Below are 17,017 nucleotides of genomic sequence, written 5' to 3'. Positions count from 1 at the left end.
ACACAAATGCTTCCTCCTTTGATAAGATGTTTCTGACTCCAGAAAATTAATTGCTCCTCTAGGCTCTTAAAGCACTTAGTACATACCTCAACAATGGCCCTCATTATAATATATTGCAATTATTTATGTATGAGTCTTTTTCCCCACATGAGCTTGAGGTCAACAGAGTATAACTTACAAATCTTTTCTCCATACTAAATGAGCTCATCAGAGTTTGACACTACATAGGATTAATCCTCAAACTCTCTACACCAGCCTAGGACCTGACATATCATATATCCTCCATACATTTGTTGATTTTAATTAATAAGCCTGTTTTAAAATCCATCTTTGCCTTTCATATGCTTATAAAACCCTTTCTTATTTCATAAGGCCTCTTTCTTTGGTTCAGCTGAATATGTTTTATTCTGTCCCTTCCAACTTTTCTTCCTATTTTTCCTTATTAACTAATACCAATAAGTATATCATGTTGCTAGTATTTATGATTTATATATGTATTGTGTGAAAAGGACTGTATTTGATGCTGTGGGGGGAAGGTGACTGGGAGTTTGGGGTAGGAGAAGGGAGGCTTATTTTTCATTATGTATGCATTACAGTTCCAGTTTTTAAAGTAGTTAAAAATAATAAAGGGAACAGTCCCGGCCCTGCTATGAGTTAGTAAAAACTGTGACCTATCTCTGAGATGTAAGATTAACAAAGCCTTACCAGACCAAAAACATCACCCCTTCAGCCTGGCACACTGCCCGACTCCTTTCTTAATTAGTTGGAAATTGTAACCATCAACAATACACAACACAAGAGACGACACAATCTCCAGAAGGTTGCTGTTAAAATGTACAAATTACCTGGCAAAAGGAAGCTTCCCTAGACAGCTCCCACTTACGCTCATTAGCAAAAAATGAGCTAAATGTCACCCTGTTCTTTTTGGCAGAGACATATGGCACTCACATGAGAGAGAAAAGACAGGTTAATCTTGTTACCCAGAAGGTGGCAGGACAAGGTTCAGGGGGGCTGCCTCCGAACCCTTATTCCAAAAAACCTTAGAGGGGAGCTTGGGTAAGTGAGGAGAGGTTGCGAGCCACATTGCGATTTTATAGTCTGGCTCAATGTCTGCCCTGAGACAGAGAAATACCTAAGAGAAGGGTTGGGAGGGCAATGAGACTTGAGAGAACCTAGGCCTTGGAGAAAGTGATGGAGATGGCTTGCTGGACAGGGATCAGAAGGTCATTCCAGGGAAGCTGGGTAGCCCAAGCGAAGACACATCCAAGTTCCTCTTCTACTCACTAGTCCCTATGCAAATGTTTCTTGCACTATTAAACCTTAGTTAAGACAAGATGAAGAAGAAGAGGCCTTAAATGTTCTTTTAAAATCGTGTGACCCTGTAAATAGAGGATCTTGAACTCAACTGGGACAAGGACAAGAACTAGAGGAAATGGATAAGCTGTAGCCACAGGGATTTTGGGCGCCACATAAAGGAAATTGTCCCTGCTCTGACATCAGACACTGATGTGCATTACCAACAAGGCTTTGGAATTTCCTTTTCATAAGAAGGTAGACAATTATCTACAGGGATGGTATAAAAAGTTCCACCCTGAAGGCAAAGGTCATAATGAATGGCTCCCTTTGACCTGCTGATTCTGGGTGTTTAATCACAGATTTTTAAAAACTTTTTTTGAAGTCAAATTAGATGTTAGAATTTTTTTTTTCAATTTTCTTACTCTTCATTTTCATGGAATTACTATGTGGTGTGGTGTAATGAAATGTTTCAGCCCTCTTCCAAACATGTGTTTCTCACAGGGGTGTTCAATTGACTACTGTTTTGAAATGGAATACCTTTGTAATCATATATTCCTGCAGTTTGAGTTCACATGTTTCATCTAGCTGGTCCAATTTTCTACCTTTTAAATTAGGTTCACTAGTTTATTTTTATCATTAAGCCAAAGATCTCAGGATGTTCTCTACTTGGGGTAGATTTTCCACTTGAAGAATTATAGAGTGACCCTTTTCCTAACATGGTAACTTCTTTGATGCTATACACTTGCTGTGTTTGTAATAGTTAGGGGCAAGTAAAATGTCTGGTAGAGTACAATATTAATGCTGTTAGAGTACATGGAGAAATTTTAAATCACCCTCAATCTCCAATTCTGATGATGGGTACCTTGGGGTTTTAACTCTATGTTGTATCCAAAATAGTGTTTTGGTTGTTTTTTTGTTTTTTTTTTTATCATCATATTCTCCAGTGTCAAACTCAGCATTATTGCTTCCACAAACACTTTGTACACTGAACCATCTCTATGTTATTTTATTCATCTGTTCCTCTAAGAAGACCTTGCTAATCTACAGTGACATTTCAGCCATAAAAATGATCTCAACTATCTCTGTTCTGTCTCTCTTTTCCTTTTAAACACTCAGCTTAAATCTTAAGTCTTTCATAAGCTCTCTTCTCTGCAGTGGTGAGTAAACATTTCATTCCAACAGTCTACTCCTCTCACTCTTACTTGTAGAGAAATTCAAACCTTCTGTCTAATTTTGGGTGTTAGGAAGCAGCCTGGCTATGTGACTTGGCCCCCAGACCCGAGATACTCTAGCTGAGAGTATGGATCAGAACCCTTGCCAGTTGGTCATTGCTTGGCATAAGACAAATCCTTTAAACCTTTGCGATTTCATTTTCCTCCTTGGCCACACAGGCATAAAAATGGTGACCTGTCTCCTGACCTGCCACCTGATCTGCCTGCCAGGGTGGATGCAGACCAACGTTTGCAAACCTTACCGGACAGTGTGAATGCTGATTGGAAAGACAGCAACTGGAGCTCACAAATAATTTCCCCAAAGGTCAATTAGACAGACCCACAAGATATCTCTGGCACACATAGGAAGTATCGGCCTCATCTATATTTATTGTAATTCCCTTCTCCCTGGTCCCATTAAAGGAGAGTTTGGGGTGCAATAAATATTTCATGATAAAAATGTCCATGTACCCACTTTCCAGAGCCCCAGCCAGTGACCCCCTTATTTCCATTTCGAATATAATAAAATGTCTGTTCAATCACAGAATATGGATATTTGTTAGTACATACCAACTACATTCTCTTTGCAGTGCTATTGGCAACTGATTCCTGTGTATTACGTTGGCTTGGGGGATTATTTGTATACCCACTCACGCCTCAGCACACAGCATATTATAAAAAGTCTTAGTTTTAAATACAAGCTGATAATTCTGAAGACAATGAAACGTAAAACATCGAGAATACAAAACCTAAATCATAATCTCATCAACAAAGAGCTGGGGTAGCTCAACAACCGGAGACTGTAATGGGGAAAACCATTTCCAAATCCAGAAAGGTGGGCAAGTAATAGGGCTCATGGGTTGGAAATAAGATTATTCATAAGCATCAAAATGAAAGAAAGTGTCAGGAGAATTAGGACTTTCCTTGTGTGGCTGGCTTGGGAGCCCTACTTGTTTCTGGCATGCGTGGAATACGGGGCAGAGATGAAATAACAAAAACTTATTTTGTTTCCCCGTGTGAGTCAATTTATAGTAATCCAGCCCTCAGGATGGGACATGCAGGCATCATGAGCTAAGCAGGGTATCAGAGAGGTAGCCTCACATCCCTGAACACAGGCCCTTCAGAGGGAGTACATAGGGACTCTGGGGTGGGCCTGCTTTGAGATTTAGGTTTCACAGACTTATTTCATCAAAATTGTGTTTCCAGGATTTGGAGGTGAGATTCCTATGAGTGTAACGTAAGCCTTCAGCAGCAGCTATACTAAAAAAGAGAAGTTTGAAGATAGAAAAGCGAAGCAAAGGGTATCTGGTCTATCAGTGGTAACAAAGCACGCTCACCTTCTTCTGAGCCAGATTGTCTCCCTCAGTGAGCGAGAGGGAAGGAGGAATGCCGTGCTGAGATGAGAAAGAGGAGCAGGTTGAACATATTTATTCCCATATGTACAGATGAGACACTGAGGCATAATCAAAGTTATATCACTTGCTCAGGGCCAAGTATGGCTCCGAAGTCCATTAACTTTACTACTGTGGAATACTGAGGAGAAAAAAATGCCAGGACACCCTCCTGGAAAGTCCAGTCCAAAAGGAATGGTAGCTATGTGAACACCTCTACATCTCTATTATCTTCAGCATATTGAGACCCAGTTCAGTCATCCTGGTCAGCTATTCCCTTGCTCGGGGCACCTGGGCTTGGAGAATTGGACTCCATGAATCCCTTCCTTTCTGCTTCCCTTCCTGAGGTCCCTGTACAAAAAGACAAAAAAACACATCGGTGTTCAAATAGTACTGCCATCTTGGGGTAGCCTTGAGGGTTAACCATGTATCACAGTGAAGAATCAGTGAACATTCAATATGCACCAGGCACTATTTCAAGAGCTTCTCATGCTTCACCTCACTTAGCCCTGACAGAAACTCTGATAAACAGCTAATTTTATTTTCTCCATTTTACAGATGGGCAGGCTAAGGAGGCACAGAAAGGTGAAGTGACTTGCCCAAGATCTAACCACAGTGAAGACAAGCTAAGGCAGAGAGGAGTATGGGAGGAAAGGTCATAAGCCTTAAATGCAGTGCACAGGAGCAAACCCAGTCCTCTGTGTTATGAGGCTGAGGGGGATGAGGATTTTTGGCTGTGGGAGAGAGGTTGGGGCAGAGTTGACTTTTGCTCCTGCTGCTGCTGCTCCAGGCAAAAGCCCTAGTGGAGCCTGAGATGAGTCTCATTGGTTTAGCACCTGACCTCAAGCTCCCCTGGAAGAACAGTAGTACTCCCTTATTTTCAGGGGATATGTTCCAAGTCCCCAGTGGATGCCTGAGCTGCAGATAGTACTGAACCCTATATATAACACATTTTTTTTCAATCTTATAACTGAGAAGGCTACTGACTAATGGAAAGGTAGCATATACAGTGTGAATATGCTTGACAAAGGGATGATTCATATCTCCCGTGGGATGGATGGAGGGGGATGTTGAGATTTAATCAAGCTACTCAGAATGTTGTGCAATTTAAAATGTATGAATTGTTTATTTCTGAAACTTTCAGTTTAATATTTTTGGATTGCAGTTGACCATGGATAACTGAAACTGAGGAAAGCGAAACTTCAGGTAAGGGGAGGACTACTGTAGTAAAGAAACACTTGACATGAAGCGAAGGAGGCACAAGAAGAGAACTTTTAGCAGCGATTTCACCCTGGGGATGAGGAAATGGGAAGAGCTCACCAGGGGACTTTCTCAAAGCTGCCTGGCTAGAAGAGGATTGCGTTTTAGATGATAGAATGACTTATCCAGAAAACCCAACAAATCCTCCCCAATCAGCCTGTGATAAAAATGAGTTCAGCATAGTCACAGAACATAAGGAATGAGCAGGACCAGCTACGCAGTTTGCAGGAGCCCTTTGCAAAATGAAAATTCAGGGCCTTTTGTTCAGAAATTACTGAGAATTTCAAGAAGGTAACAATAGAGCATTAAACTGAGTTCTGAGAGCAGGACCCTGTGCGACCACATGGGTCACCCTTGAAGCCAGTCCTTGTTCAAGACATGTCTGGGAGAAGCTGGCCAAGTATAAGAAGAAACTCATAGAATTATAATTGCAGCTCTCAGTACTAAAGCTATAATGGCAGAATCTGTGCTCACATAAAAGAGAAACTATAGCAGACAAATATTAGGAATTAAGTAGAAAAATAGACATATGGAAACTATGGAGTCATAGGGCAAGGGATTGTAAAGATTCTTTCAACTTATACAAATTAATCATACACTGCGAGAGAAAAAATGCACTTGAGTTAATGCAGGAAACAATAGCATGAAACCTACAAAACTGTATTCTCATATGACAACATAACAAGATAATTAAATAGGAAAAATGGAATTGCACAGAAACAAATCACATGGAGATAAGCATTAAAAATTTCATATTAATTTGTGTAAAGCTATAGTAACAAGTTTAAATAGCCTGAGATGCTAGCAAAAATGTACTAAAAAGGAAATTTGTCTCTTAGATATACATTAATAAGAAAGTGAGAATAAGAACATCATTCATAAATTCTGTATTAAAGAATACTAAAATGGAACAATGTAATGAACCAAAACAAAGTAGGAATATATAAAAATACAACAGACATTTTAAATATAAAGGAGGAACAATAGGAATAAACCAAAAAAAAAACAGTAGTTTGCATGTTGACAAAATGGACAAAATTGATATTTTGACCCAATGAAAAAGAAATTACAAGTTAGTGAAATCAGGGAAAAGACAATTAAAACAGCATAGATTTTATTAGGTGTTAAAGAGCATTGTTCTTAGATATGTGTATAGCTAATTGAGTGATCATGTTCATATGATTTCTCACAAACAGGTAATAAAAGCATATGCAATTAAAAAACATGATCAATTCCTGAAACATAGATAGGAAAAGTTAGATATTATGACCCTGATGCAGTAACTGGAGATTTTTTCTAAGCTTTGAAAGAATAAATAATGCTTTATGCTGCTTAAATTGCTCTCCGAAAATATTTTTAAGGTGTTATGTTTCCTTAGGGAACAATGTTTCTAAAGTAAATCTGTTGAGCCTCAAGCTTTCAGGGCTAGACAATCATTAATGAAACAAAAGTGTAAAACCTTAAGCAAAATTTTAGCAAACGAAATGTAATAAGTTAAAAAATTGTCCAATATGGAAAAAGCAGGATTTACTCCAAGAAAGTATCATTAGTATATTAGAATAAAATATTTAATAAAATTAATCACAAAAATAAGCAAAATAAATACAGCAAAGTAAATAAGGATTACTGCCTTAATAGAGCATAAATGCGTTAACAGTAAAAGCCAAATATAAATACTAGCATAATGTACTTTAAAAGGAAACAATGATATGTAAATACAATGAATAAAATTTTGTTATAAATTCTGTTTTAGCAAGTTAATGCAACTATGTCTAGAAACTAGAAATAAACAACAAGCCACAAAAGTATTAATGAATTCAGAAAAATATCAGATAGTTTAACAGAGTCACAAAATTCAGTGCCATTTTTGTTTTGTTTTTTTTTTTACTTTTTAATTTTTAGTGACAGGATCTCACTCTGTTGCCCAGTCTGGAGTGCAGCGGTGCAATCATAGCTCACTGCCGCTTCAAATTTCTGGGCTCAAGCGATCCTCCCACCTCAGCCTCCCAAGTAGCTGGGAGTACAGGCATACACCACTATGCCTGGCTAATTTTTTCAAAAAATTTTTGTAGAGATGGATTCTTGATATGCGGCCCAGGCTAGTCTTGAACTCCTGGTTCAAGATCCACCTGCCTTGGCCTCCCAAAATTGCTGGATTACAAGTGTGAGCCACCACACCCAACTCCAATGGTATTTATACTAATGACACACCAGTAGAAAATACAGAGTTTTGATTAAAACTATGAAAAAAGTTAACAAAATCAACTCAGAATAGATTGACTAAAAATAATGTAAAACCCAGATGAAAAAATAAAGGAATATATAATAAATAAGCAGAAATCAGGCATTTGGAAGGCGCAAAATTAGAAAAGATGACAAAGAAAACACCTGAATTTTAAAGAATGCAATACTGATATTGCCATAATGGTATAGTGTGGGATACTGTTACATACTATATTAAAAGTGATAGTATACTGTACTATTACAGTATGTACATACAGTAGTGTACTATTACACCAAATACTATTACATGAATTAAATGTTTCAAAGTAGTTTTACATTAACCATGTTTGAATGGATTTAAAGTCTCATTTTTTATAAAGATACTTCTGTTTATGAAGAAAGAAAAGGAAACGCTATGCTATATTGCAACATGACCACAACAGTTACCAAATTTTGGTTATACAGTGCAATTGCACCACAGCTATCACTTAGGAAAATTCAGCTGTACTTACTCTCATCTCTATTTGATGTAATTTTAAATGCTGCCAAATTGTGTTTTGACTTTCTCACCTAGGAGTCCAGGAGAAATTAAGTCCCAATTCACTAAGACATCCATTCATAGTATGTAATGTATTAATATTAACTTATTTCCTTGGGATCTAGGATTGTGTTAGCTATCACATTTTTTTTTTCTTAATTTTGGGAGAATTGGGAAAACAGTTACCGCAATCATTTTCTGTGTTCTGTGGTTCAGAAGAAGATTCCTAGTAAATTTACTAAAAATTGACTCATGCACCTAGAATGGGTGAATTTTAGGTTGTATAAATTACACCTCAATGAAATTGCTTTTAAAAAAATTATTTATCTGTTAAAAGAGCAAGTGGTTTCCTCTGAAAGAAAACCAGACACCAAGACTGTAGAACAGTGTTGTCCAGTAGAACTTTCTGCCGTGTTGGAAATGATCTGTATCTGCATTCTTTAATATTGTAGACACTGGTTGGTGTGGCTTATCACCATGTGAAATCTACCTAGGTAGTGTAACTGAGGAGCTACATTTTTTATTTTATTTAATTTTAATTAAATTTAACTAGCCACATGTGGCTAGTGGCTAGCACATCAGATAGTGTGGCTACAGAGAATTGTAGGGTCTCACCTAAGGAAACTCATCAAGGGGTGTGAGTTGACCTCTCAGAATTTTTTTCAGGAAAACATTGGCTATACTAGAGTCCTAGAGACACTGACTTCACCAAAGTCACATTCTCTACCTTACACTTCTTCAGAAGCTGTAATGCCAACTCACCTCATTCCCACCTCCACTGACCCCTCATCAAGAGCCCACGATAGAGAGTCTACATGCTAACAGCTGCTTTATATTTCAGTTTGAGAAATGCTCCCTTCACAGATGAGGAAACCACGATCCAGAAACATTTGTAACTGGGCTGTTTTATTCCTTAGACACCATAGATGCAATGCCCAAACGCTAGGGGCTTCTCACAGGCTATAGAAAATGTTTCAGATCTTAAATAAATAAATAAAATATTGGTTCAAAAATATAAAAAGGGAAAAACAAAATCAATGAATATTTTTATTGCAAATTTGTTAGAAACTCACTTAATTTTCAGTAGAAGTGAAGTTATTATCACTGACTGGGAGTATGGTTAATATAGTTAACATGATGATGTGTGAGTTCCCACCATTAGTGTCTAGGGCATTTGAAAGTTTCAAAGGACGTTAAGAGGCCTCCCATTTTGTTGTTCTTTTTAGAACACTTTCCACATTTTATTTACATTTTAATACTAACTTTAATCTTAAAGTCATATGTTCATTCATCTATTTCTTTTGTATTGGTTTTACTTAAACTTGAATGCATAAAAAACAAAGACTGTAAACAAATATTTAATATACATGCAACTTATAAGACAAAAGAGCTGCTTTTATCAGAAACCCAACTCCCTACCACCGTTTGTTTTATAAATACAGATGTCAAAACAATTCTGAGCATATTTTTAATTCCACCAGTGGCCAGCACCTGCATCTCTTCAAAGATTAACAGTCAGTAGTATTCATCACACCTGCTATTTTTAAAATAATTTAAACTGCAGCTCTTTCACCAAGCAAGGGAAGATAAAAACAAGAAGTCTGTTTTTCTTGGGATTAGTTTTTGGAAATAATTATTATCTGACACTTATGTTTTCTTTTTTTTCCTTTCTTGAAATTAATGTATTTATTATACGTTAAGTTCTAGGGTACATGTGCACAATGTGGAGGTTTGTCACATATGTATACATGTGCCATGTTGGTGTGCTGCACCCATTAACTCGTCATTTACATTAGGTATATCTCCTAATGCTATCCCTCCCCCATGCCCCCACCGGACAACAGGCCCCGGTGTGTGATGTTCTCCTTCCTGTGTCCAAGTGTTCTCATTGGTCAATTCCCACCTATAAGTGAGAACATGTAGTGTTTGGGTTTTTTTGTCCTTGCAATAGTTTGCTGAGAATCTCGATGCTGTCCAGCTTCCTCCATGTCCCTACAAAGGACATGGACTCGTCCTTTTTTATGGCTGCATAGTATTTCATGGTGTTTATGTACCACATTTTCTTAATCCAGTCTATCATTGATGGACATTTGGGTTGGTTCCAAGTCTTTGCTATTGTGAATAGTGCCGCAGTAAACATACGTATGCATGTGTCTTTGTAGCAGCATGATTTATAATCCTTTGGGTATATACCCAGTAATGGGATGGCTGGGTCAAATGGTATTTCTAGTTCTAGATCCTTGAGGAATCGCCACACTGTCTTCCACAATGGTTGAACTAGTTTACAGTCCCACCAGCAGTGTAAAAGTGTTCCTATTTCTCCACATCTTCTCCAGCACCTCTTGTTTCCTGACTTTTTAATGATTGCCATTCTAACTGGCGTGAGATGGTATCTCATTGTGGTTTTGATTTGCATTTCTCTGATGGCCAGTGATGATGAGCATTTTTTCATGTGTCTGTTGGCTGCATAAATGTCTCCTTTTGAGAAGTGTCTGTTCATATCCTTCACCCACTTTTTGATGGGTTTGTTTTTTTCTTGTAAATTTGTTTGAGTTTTTTGTAGGTTCTGGATATTAGCCCTTTGTCAGATGAGTAGGTTGCAAAAATTTTCTCCCATTCTGTAGGTTGCCTGTTCACTCTGATGGTAGTTTCTTTTGCTGTGTGAAAGCTCTTTAATTAGATCCCATTTGTCAACTTTGGCTTTTGTTGCTTTTGCTTTTGGTGTTTTAGACATGAAGTCCTTGCCCATGCCTGTGTCCTGAATGGTATTGCCTAGGTTTTCTTCTAGGGTTTTTATGGTTTTAGGTCTAACATTTAAGTCTTTACTCCATCTTGAATTAATTTTTGTGTAAGGTGTAAGGAAGGGATCCAGTTTCAACTTTCTACGTATGGCTAGCCAGTTTTCCCAGTACCATTTATTAAATAGGGAATCCTTTCCCCATTTCTTGTTTTGGTCAGGTTTGTCAAAGATCTGGTGGTTGTAGATGTGTGGTATTATTTCTGAGGGCTCTGTTCTGTTCCAATGGTCTATATCTCTGTTTTGGTACCAGTACCATACTGTTTTGGTTACTATAGCCTTGTAGTATAGTTTGAAGTCAGGTAGCTTGGTGCCTCCAGCTTTGTTCTTTTGGCTTAGGATTGACTTGGCAATGTGGGCTCTTTTTTGGTTCCATATGAACTTTAGAGTAGTTTCTTCCAATTCTCTGAAGAAATTCATTTGTTGCTTGATGGGGATGGCATTGTATCTATAAATTACCTTGGGCAGTATGGCCATTTTCACGATATTGATTCTTCCTATCCATGAGCATGGAATGTTCTTCCATTTGTTTGTATCCTCTTTTATTTCGTTGAGCAGTGGTTTGGAGTTCTCCTTGAAGAGGTTCTTCACATCCCTTGTAAGTTAGATTCCTAGGTATTTTATTCTCTTTGAAGCAATTGTGAATAGGAGTTCACTCGTGATTTGGCTTCTGTTTGTCTGTTATTGGTGTATAAGAATGCTTGTGTTTTTTGCACATTGATTTTGTATCTTGAGACTTTGCTGAAGTTGCTTATCAGCTTAAGGAGATTTTCTGCTGAGATGATGGGGTTTTCTAAATATACAATCATGTCATCTGCAAACAGGGACAATTTGACTTCCTTTTTTCCTAATTGAATATACTCTATTTCTTTCTCCTGCCTGATTGTCCTGGCCAGAACTTCCAACACTATGTTGAATAGGAGTGGTGAGAGAGGGCATCCCTGTCCTGTGCCAGTTTTCAAAGGGAATGCTTCCAGTTTTTGCCCATTCAGTATGATATTGGCTGTAGGTCTGTCCTAAATAACTCTTATTATTTTGAGATACGTCCCACCGATACCTAATTTATTGAGAGTTTTTAGCATGAAGGACTGTGGAATTTTGTCAAAGGCCTTTTCTGCATCTATTGAGATAATCATGTGGTTTTTGTCTTTGGTTCCATTTATATGATGGATTATGTTGATTGATTTGCATATGTTGAACCAGCCTTGCATCCCAGGAATGAAGCCCACTTGATCATGGTGGATAAACTTTTTGATGTGCTGCTGGATTTGGTTTGCCAATATTTTATTGAGGATTTCTGCATCAATGTTCATCAAGGATATTTGTCTAAAATTCTCTTTTTTTGTTGTCTCTGCCAGGCTTTGGTATCAGGAAGATGTTGACCTCATAAAATGAGTTAGGGAGGATTCCCTCTTTTTCTATTGATTGGAATAGTCTCAGAAGGAATAATACCAGCTCCTCCTTGTACCGCTGGTAGAATTCGGCTGTTAATCTGTCTGGTGCTGGACTTTTTTTGGTTGGTAGGCTATTAATTATTGCCTCAATTTCAGAGCCCGTTATTGGTCTCTTTAGAGACTTTAACACCCCACTGTCAACATTAGACAGATCAACAAGACAGAAAGTTAACAAGGCTATCCAAGAATTGAACTCAGCTCTGCACCAAGCGGACCTAATAGACATCTACAGAACTCTCCACCCCAAATCAACAGAATATACATTCTTCTCAGTACCACATCGCACTTATTCCAAAATTGAACACATAGTTGGAAGTAAAGCTCTCCTCAGCAAATGTAAAAGAACAGAAATTATAACAAACTGTCTTTCAGACCACAGTGCAATCAAACTGGAACTCAGGATTAAGAAATTCACTCAAAACTACTCAACTATATGGAAAGTGAACAACCTGCTCCTGAATGACTACTGGGTACATAATGAAATGAAGGCAGAAATAAAGATGTTCTTTGAAACCAATGAGAACAAAGACACAACATACCAGAACGTCTGGGACACATTTAAAGCAGTGTGTAGAGGGAAATTTATAGCACTAAATGCCCACAAGAGAAAGTAGGAAAGATCTAAAATTGACACCCTAACAACCCAATTAAAAGAACTAGAGAAGCAAGAGCAAACACATTCAAAAGCTAGCAGAAGGCAAGAAATAACTAAGATCAGAGCAGAACCGAAGGAGATGGAGACACAAAACCCTTCAAAAAATCAATGAATCCAGGAGCTGGTTTTTTTTGAAAAGATCAGCAAAATTGATAGACCGCTAGCAAGACTAATAAAGAAGAAAAGAGAGAAGAATCAAATAGACACAAAAAAATGATAAAGGGGATATCACCACCGATCCCACAGAAATACAAACTACCATCAGAGAATATTATAAACACCTCTATGCAAATAAACTAGAAAATCTAGAAGAAATGGATAAATTCCTGGACACATACACCCTCCCAAAACATACTCATGTTTTCTAAGCCTGAACATCTTGAATATTCTAGTTTATGCTTAAATATTCTAGTTTATGCTTAAATATTCTAGTTTATGCTTAAATGATGCCCTGCTAAGAAGAAAAATTTGTGCTTCATTTTCCTCCCTTTGTCTGAAAACATAATGGGTGTATGTATACTAAACAAATTATTATGACTGCCCAGCTCATTGTCACCAGCTGGGATTCATTTGCTTCATGGGTAAGTGGTTTGCATCATGATATTTAATCATACCATTAACAGGAGTAGAAGATATGTTGATTTAAGCAAGTTTGAGATACACCAGAATTAATCATTCTATATTTGTGTTTCTGTTGGCTATGAAAAACTGTATTTTCTTTGGATGTCATTATATTTCTTAGCTCTTAAAGTCCAACTTTAATACTACATAAATTTGGCCATTTTGCCAACATTAGAATGCTCCATGCATCCACCATTCCCCTAGAATTATTTTTCTGATTTATATTTTGTTACAAATGCAGTTAGTAGAGGAACTTCTGAGTACTAGGGTCCACATTCTACTTTATGTTTGTATTTTCTATTTAGAATTTATCAGTGGAGACTTCTGGGCTTGTTGATAGAGCTAGTTCTATGATTATATTTCCACATCAAATGTACCTCTTGCTGCATTATTTTATCACTTATACAGATTTTTACTTATATTTTTAAAAGCACATTCAGTGCTGAATATGTACTAGGTGCTTTTCTAAGTACTAGACATATATTAACTTATATAATCCTGACAACAACCTTGTAAATTAGACAGTTATCATCTTCATTTTGCAGACAAGAAAATTGAGGCACAGAGAGGTTACATAACTTTTCTAAGATCACACAGCTAGGAGCAGAGCCAAGATTGAAACAAGGCTCTAGTGTATATCCACTTAACCATTGTGCTATGCTGTTCCCCACAATTCAATGTATAGGGTCCCACTAATCTGGTTCAGATTCCCAGTGTGATTCCAGAACTGAGGTCATGTGGAGGTGTAAGAGCGTCCACAGGGGAGAAACCTGGAGAGGGCAGAGGCACCTATAAGGTTCTAGAGCCGGCATATCAGCAGACTGGTGGGTCCACGGGCTGTGAGGGATTAACTGCATGATGAGCAATTCCAGTGCCCTGTGAAGTGACTTTCTCCAGCCTTGGGTCAACAGCTGCCAGTGAGCCAGAGCTCAGCGCCCTTTGTCATCTCACCAACAAACCAGTGGTAGACTCAGTTACATCCTTGTGGTAAACCTCAAACAATTATGCCTTTGCCCTCTAGCGTTATTTTTCTCCTTTTAAATATTGCCACATTTGGAGACAAGATAAAGATTGTCAGAAGAGGGGAAGATACATGAGCATCTGAATAATTCTGCTTACATCAATGAATGGCCAGGGCACCATCCACCCCTGGAGGCTTTCCCGGGAAGATTAATGATCCTCCAAAATCAAACGGAAACAAACCAAGGCCAAAGAGCAGTAAATCAAGCCCCAAATCATCACATACTCTGAAAGTTTAGCCTTGAATCTTACATCAAACAATATTCAGCATTGTGAAAAACATAAGAAAACTGGAGGTGGGGAGGTGGGGGAGGTTGTCAGCACCACATCATGAAAAGGGTTTTATTCACATCAAACTCGAATAAAATGGAAATGTCCACTGTGAAGAAGTTGAATGAAGAAATATGTATCAACGCTGTTGATAGCCAAGGATCTTTCATTTTGTGTTTTACAAAATTCTGTCAAAAATTGAATGAATTCTCATTCACACAGTCATTGTCTGAGAATGATTCTCCAGGAAATTGACTCTGAGATGGAAATTAATGTGTAGGAGGTTTACTAGGAGTGTTCTTGGGATAAACAACTGTAAAAGGGGAAGAAAAAAACAGCAGGATTGGGCAGAAGAGGAGAGGTTGAGTTCTCCTCAGGGAGTTCAGGAGCTGACTCCCCTTCAGAGTTCCTTCAGAGTTGGCCCTTCAGAGTTGTCCCAAATTGGAGCAGGCAATGGTGCCAGGTTTTATACTTCTCCATTGGCCAATTATTAGTTATGGTTTGCCCTGGAAAGATAGCCTGACCTGGGGGAGGTGACTCTCTCCAACGAAGGTCAACTCTAAATAGGGCTGAGGGCCATCTGCTGATAGTGCTCTCAACAGCAGAAGGAATAGGTTCTTCAGTTCTATGACAGTCCTGACCCGCTTCAGCTTTCAAAGGCTATGTATTTGGAGGGAAAACATTTTGTTTTTAACATAACTCTAAAGGGATAGGTCGTTATGTTATTTAGCTCCTCCCAATAACAAAATGGCATGATGAAGTTATAGATTAAAATCTAGTCCCCACTATGCAACTTAGGAGATGCCTCTTACTCTAACATGAAAACCCTTGTTCTGCTTCAGCACCTTAAAAGTAAGGCTTCCCTGAAAAGATTGTGTTCATTCTTGCCATTGCTATTAGCAAGCCAGGATCACTGTACTAAAGCCTGGGTGTGTCAAATGGGAAAATGAGGTCCATTTGTAAGCTCTAAGCGTGAAAAGGGAAAAAAAAATAGATGATTTGTTTTCTTTTCCAATTCCAATGCTGGAACCACAGTTGATGCCCAGTAATAAGTGGTTAACTAGGAATTAAAATAGCATGGCCCTACTGTCTTAAAATATGGAATCTCAAAGTGGATCTTTGAAAAAATTCTTTGACTCATTTATAAGAAGAGCCAAAAATGCTATACTTTATGGGGGAAATATGAGGATGGAGATAAATAATATACAGAAGAATGAGATTTAGAGACTTTTAAATCCCATTAGGATGTACAAATTATAAGACATAAAATTCATTTCCATCATGGGCCTCATGAATAGTTTTTGTTGACCTTTTCATCATGATGGATTTCTTAAAATCCACCAAAAAAGTTGAAATGTCAACAAACTAATATATTTTTATGCATATTCTGACTTTGAATGAGTCAACCTAACCTTGTTTTCTACTTGCTAAAGAATATTGTTGACCTATTATATTCTAAGGTTATTGTAACCCTCAGCCCCTAGTAGTCATTTCCACCCAGGAAAAAATTAGATTAAATAATTGTTCACTTTATTAGAACATATCAAGAAAACTCAGTGCTAAATTCAGAGGATAACAGTAACTCAGTTGTTCAAATTATCTTCAAGTTTTTTTAAAGAATCCAGAGGAATCTGAGGATGAAGCAGTCACTCAGCACTTTACTGAAAAAACTGGATGATATCTTTTCAGCAGTAAAACATTAATAAAAGTCCAAAGCACAGAATTACTCATTCCCCACTTCTGACTCATGAACATTTTCAGAAATAATCTTTCTTTAAATGTTTCTGCAATGGGAAATGTGAAGAGCAAAGATGTTTTGGCACAGTCTCACTTTTGTTTTGTTGAGTTATGAACCATGTTTAGTTTCGCACTTATGATATTGTACATTCCAGATGATATATTTGCACACATAACATTACTATATACATTAGAAAGAGACCTGCTATGACAGCTTCTATGATTTAAAAAGTCTCTACACGGCTATTCAAAGAAAATGTTTGATAGTAATCTATTACTTTTCCCCAGGAAAATAGTTAATGCCATCAGAGTAACATAAATTTCATATAATATGTATTGTAATTCCCTTTGATTTGGGAGCATGTGATTGCAGTTATACATAAAGAGAAGCTGATGTGAAGAAAATGTTTACATAGAGTTAATTTTACTTCTGGAAATGAAAAGGGAAAATGGATATCTAAATGTCAGTGATTTCAGGCCGTAAGTTCCTAATAACAGTAAAAGAGAGAAAACCGTCTGTGTCAGTTCAGCTTAAGGTATCCCT

This window comes from Chlorocebus sabaeus, chromosome 15, assembly GCF_047675955.1.
Source record: "Chlorocebus sabaeus isolate Y175 chromosome 15, mChlSab1.0.hap1, whole genome shotgun sequence".
Classification (NCBI taxonomy): domain Eukaryota; kingdom Metazoa; phylum Chordata; class Mammalia; order Primates; family Cercopithecidae; genus Chlorocebus; species Chlorocebus sabaeus.
This window is presented reverse-complemented; position numbering follows the sequence as displayed.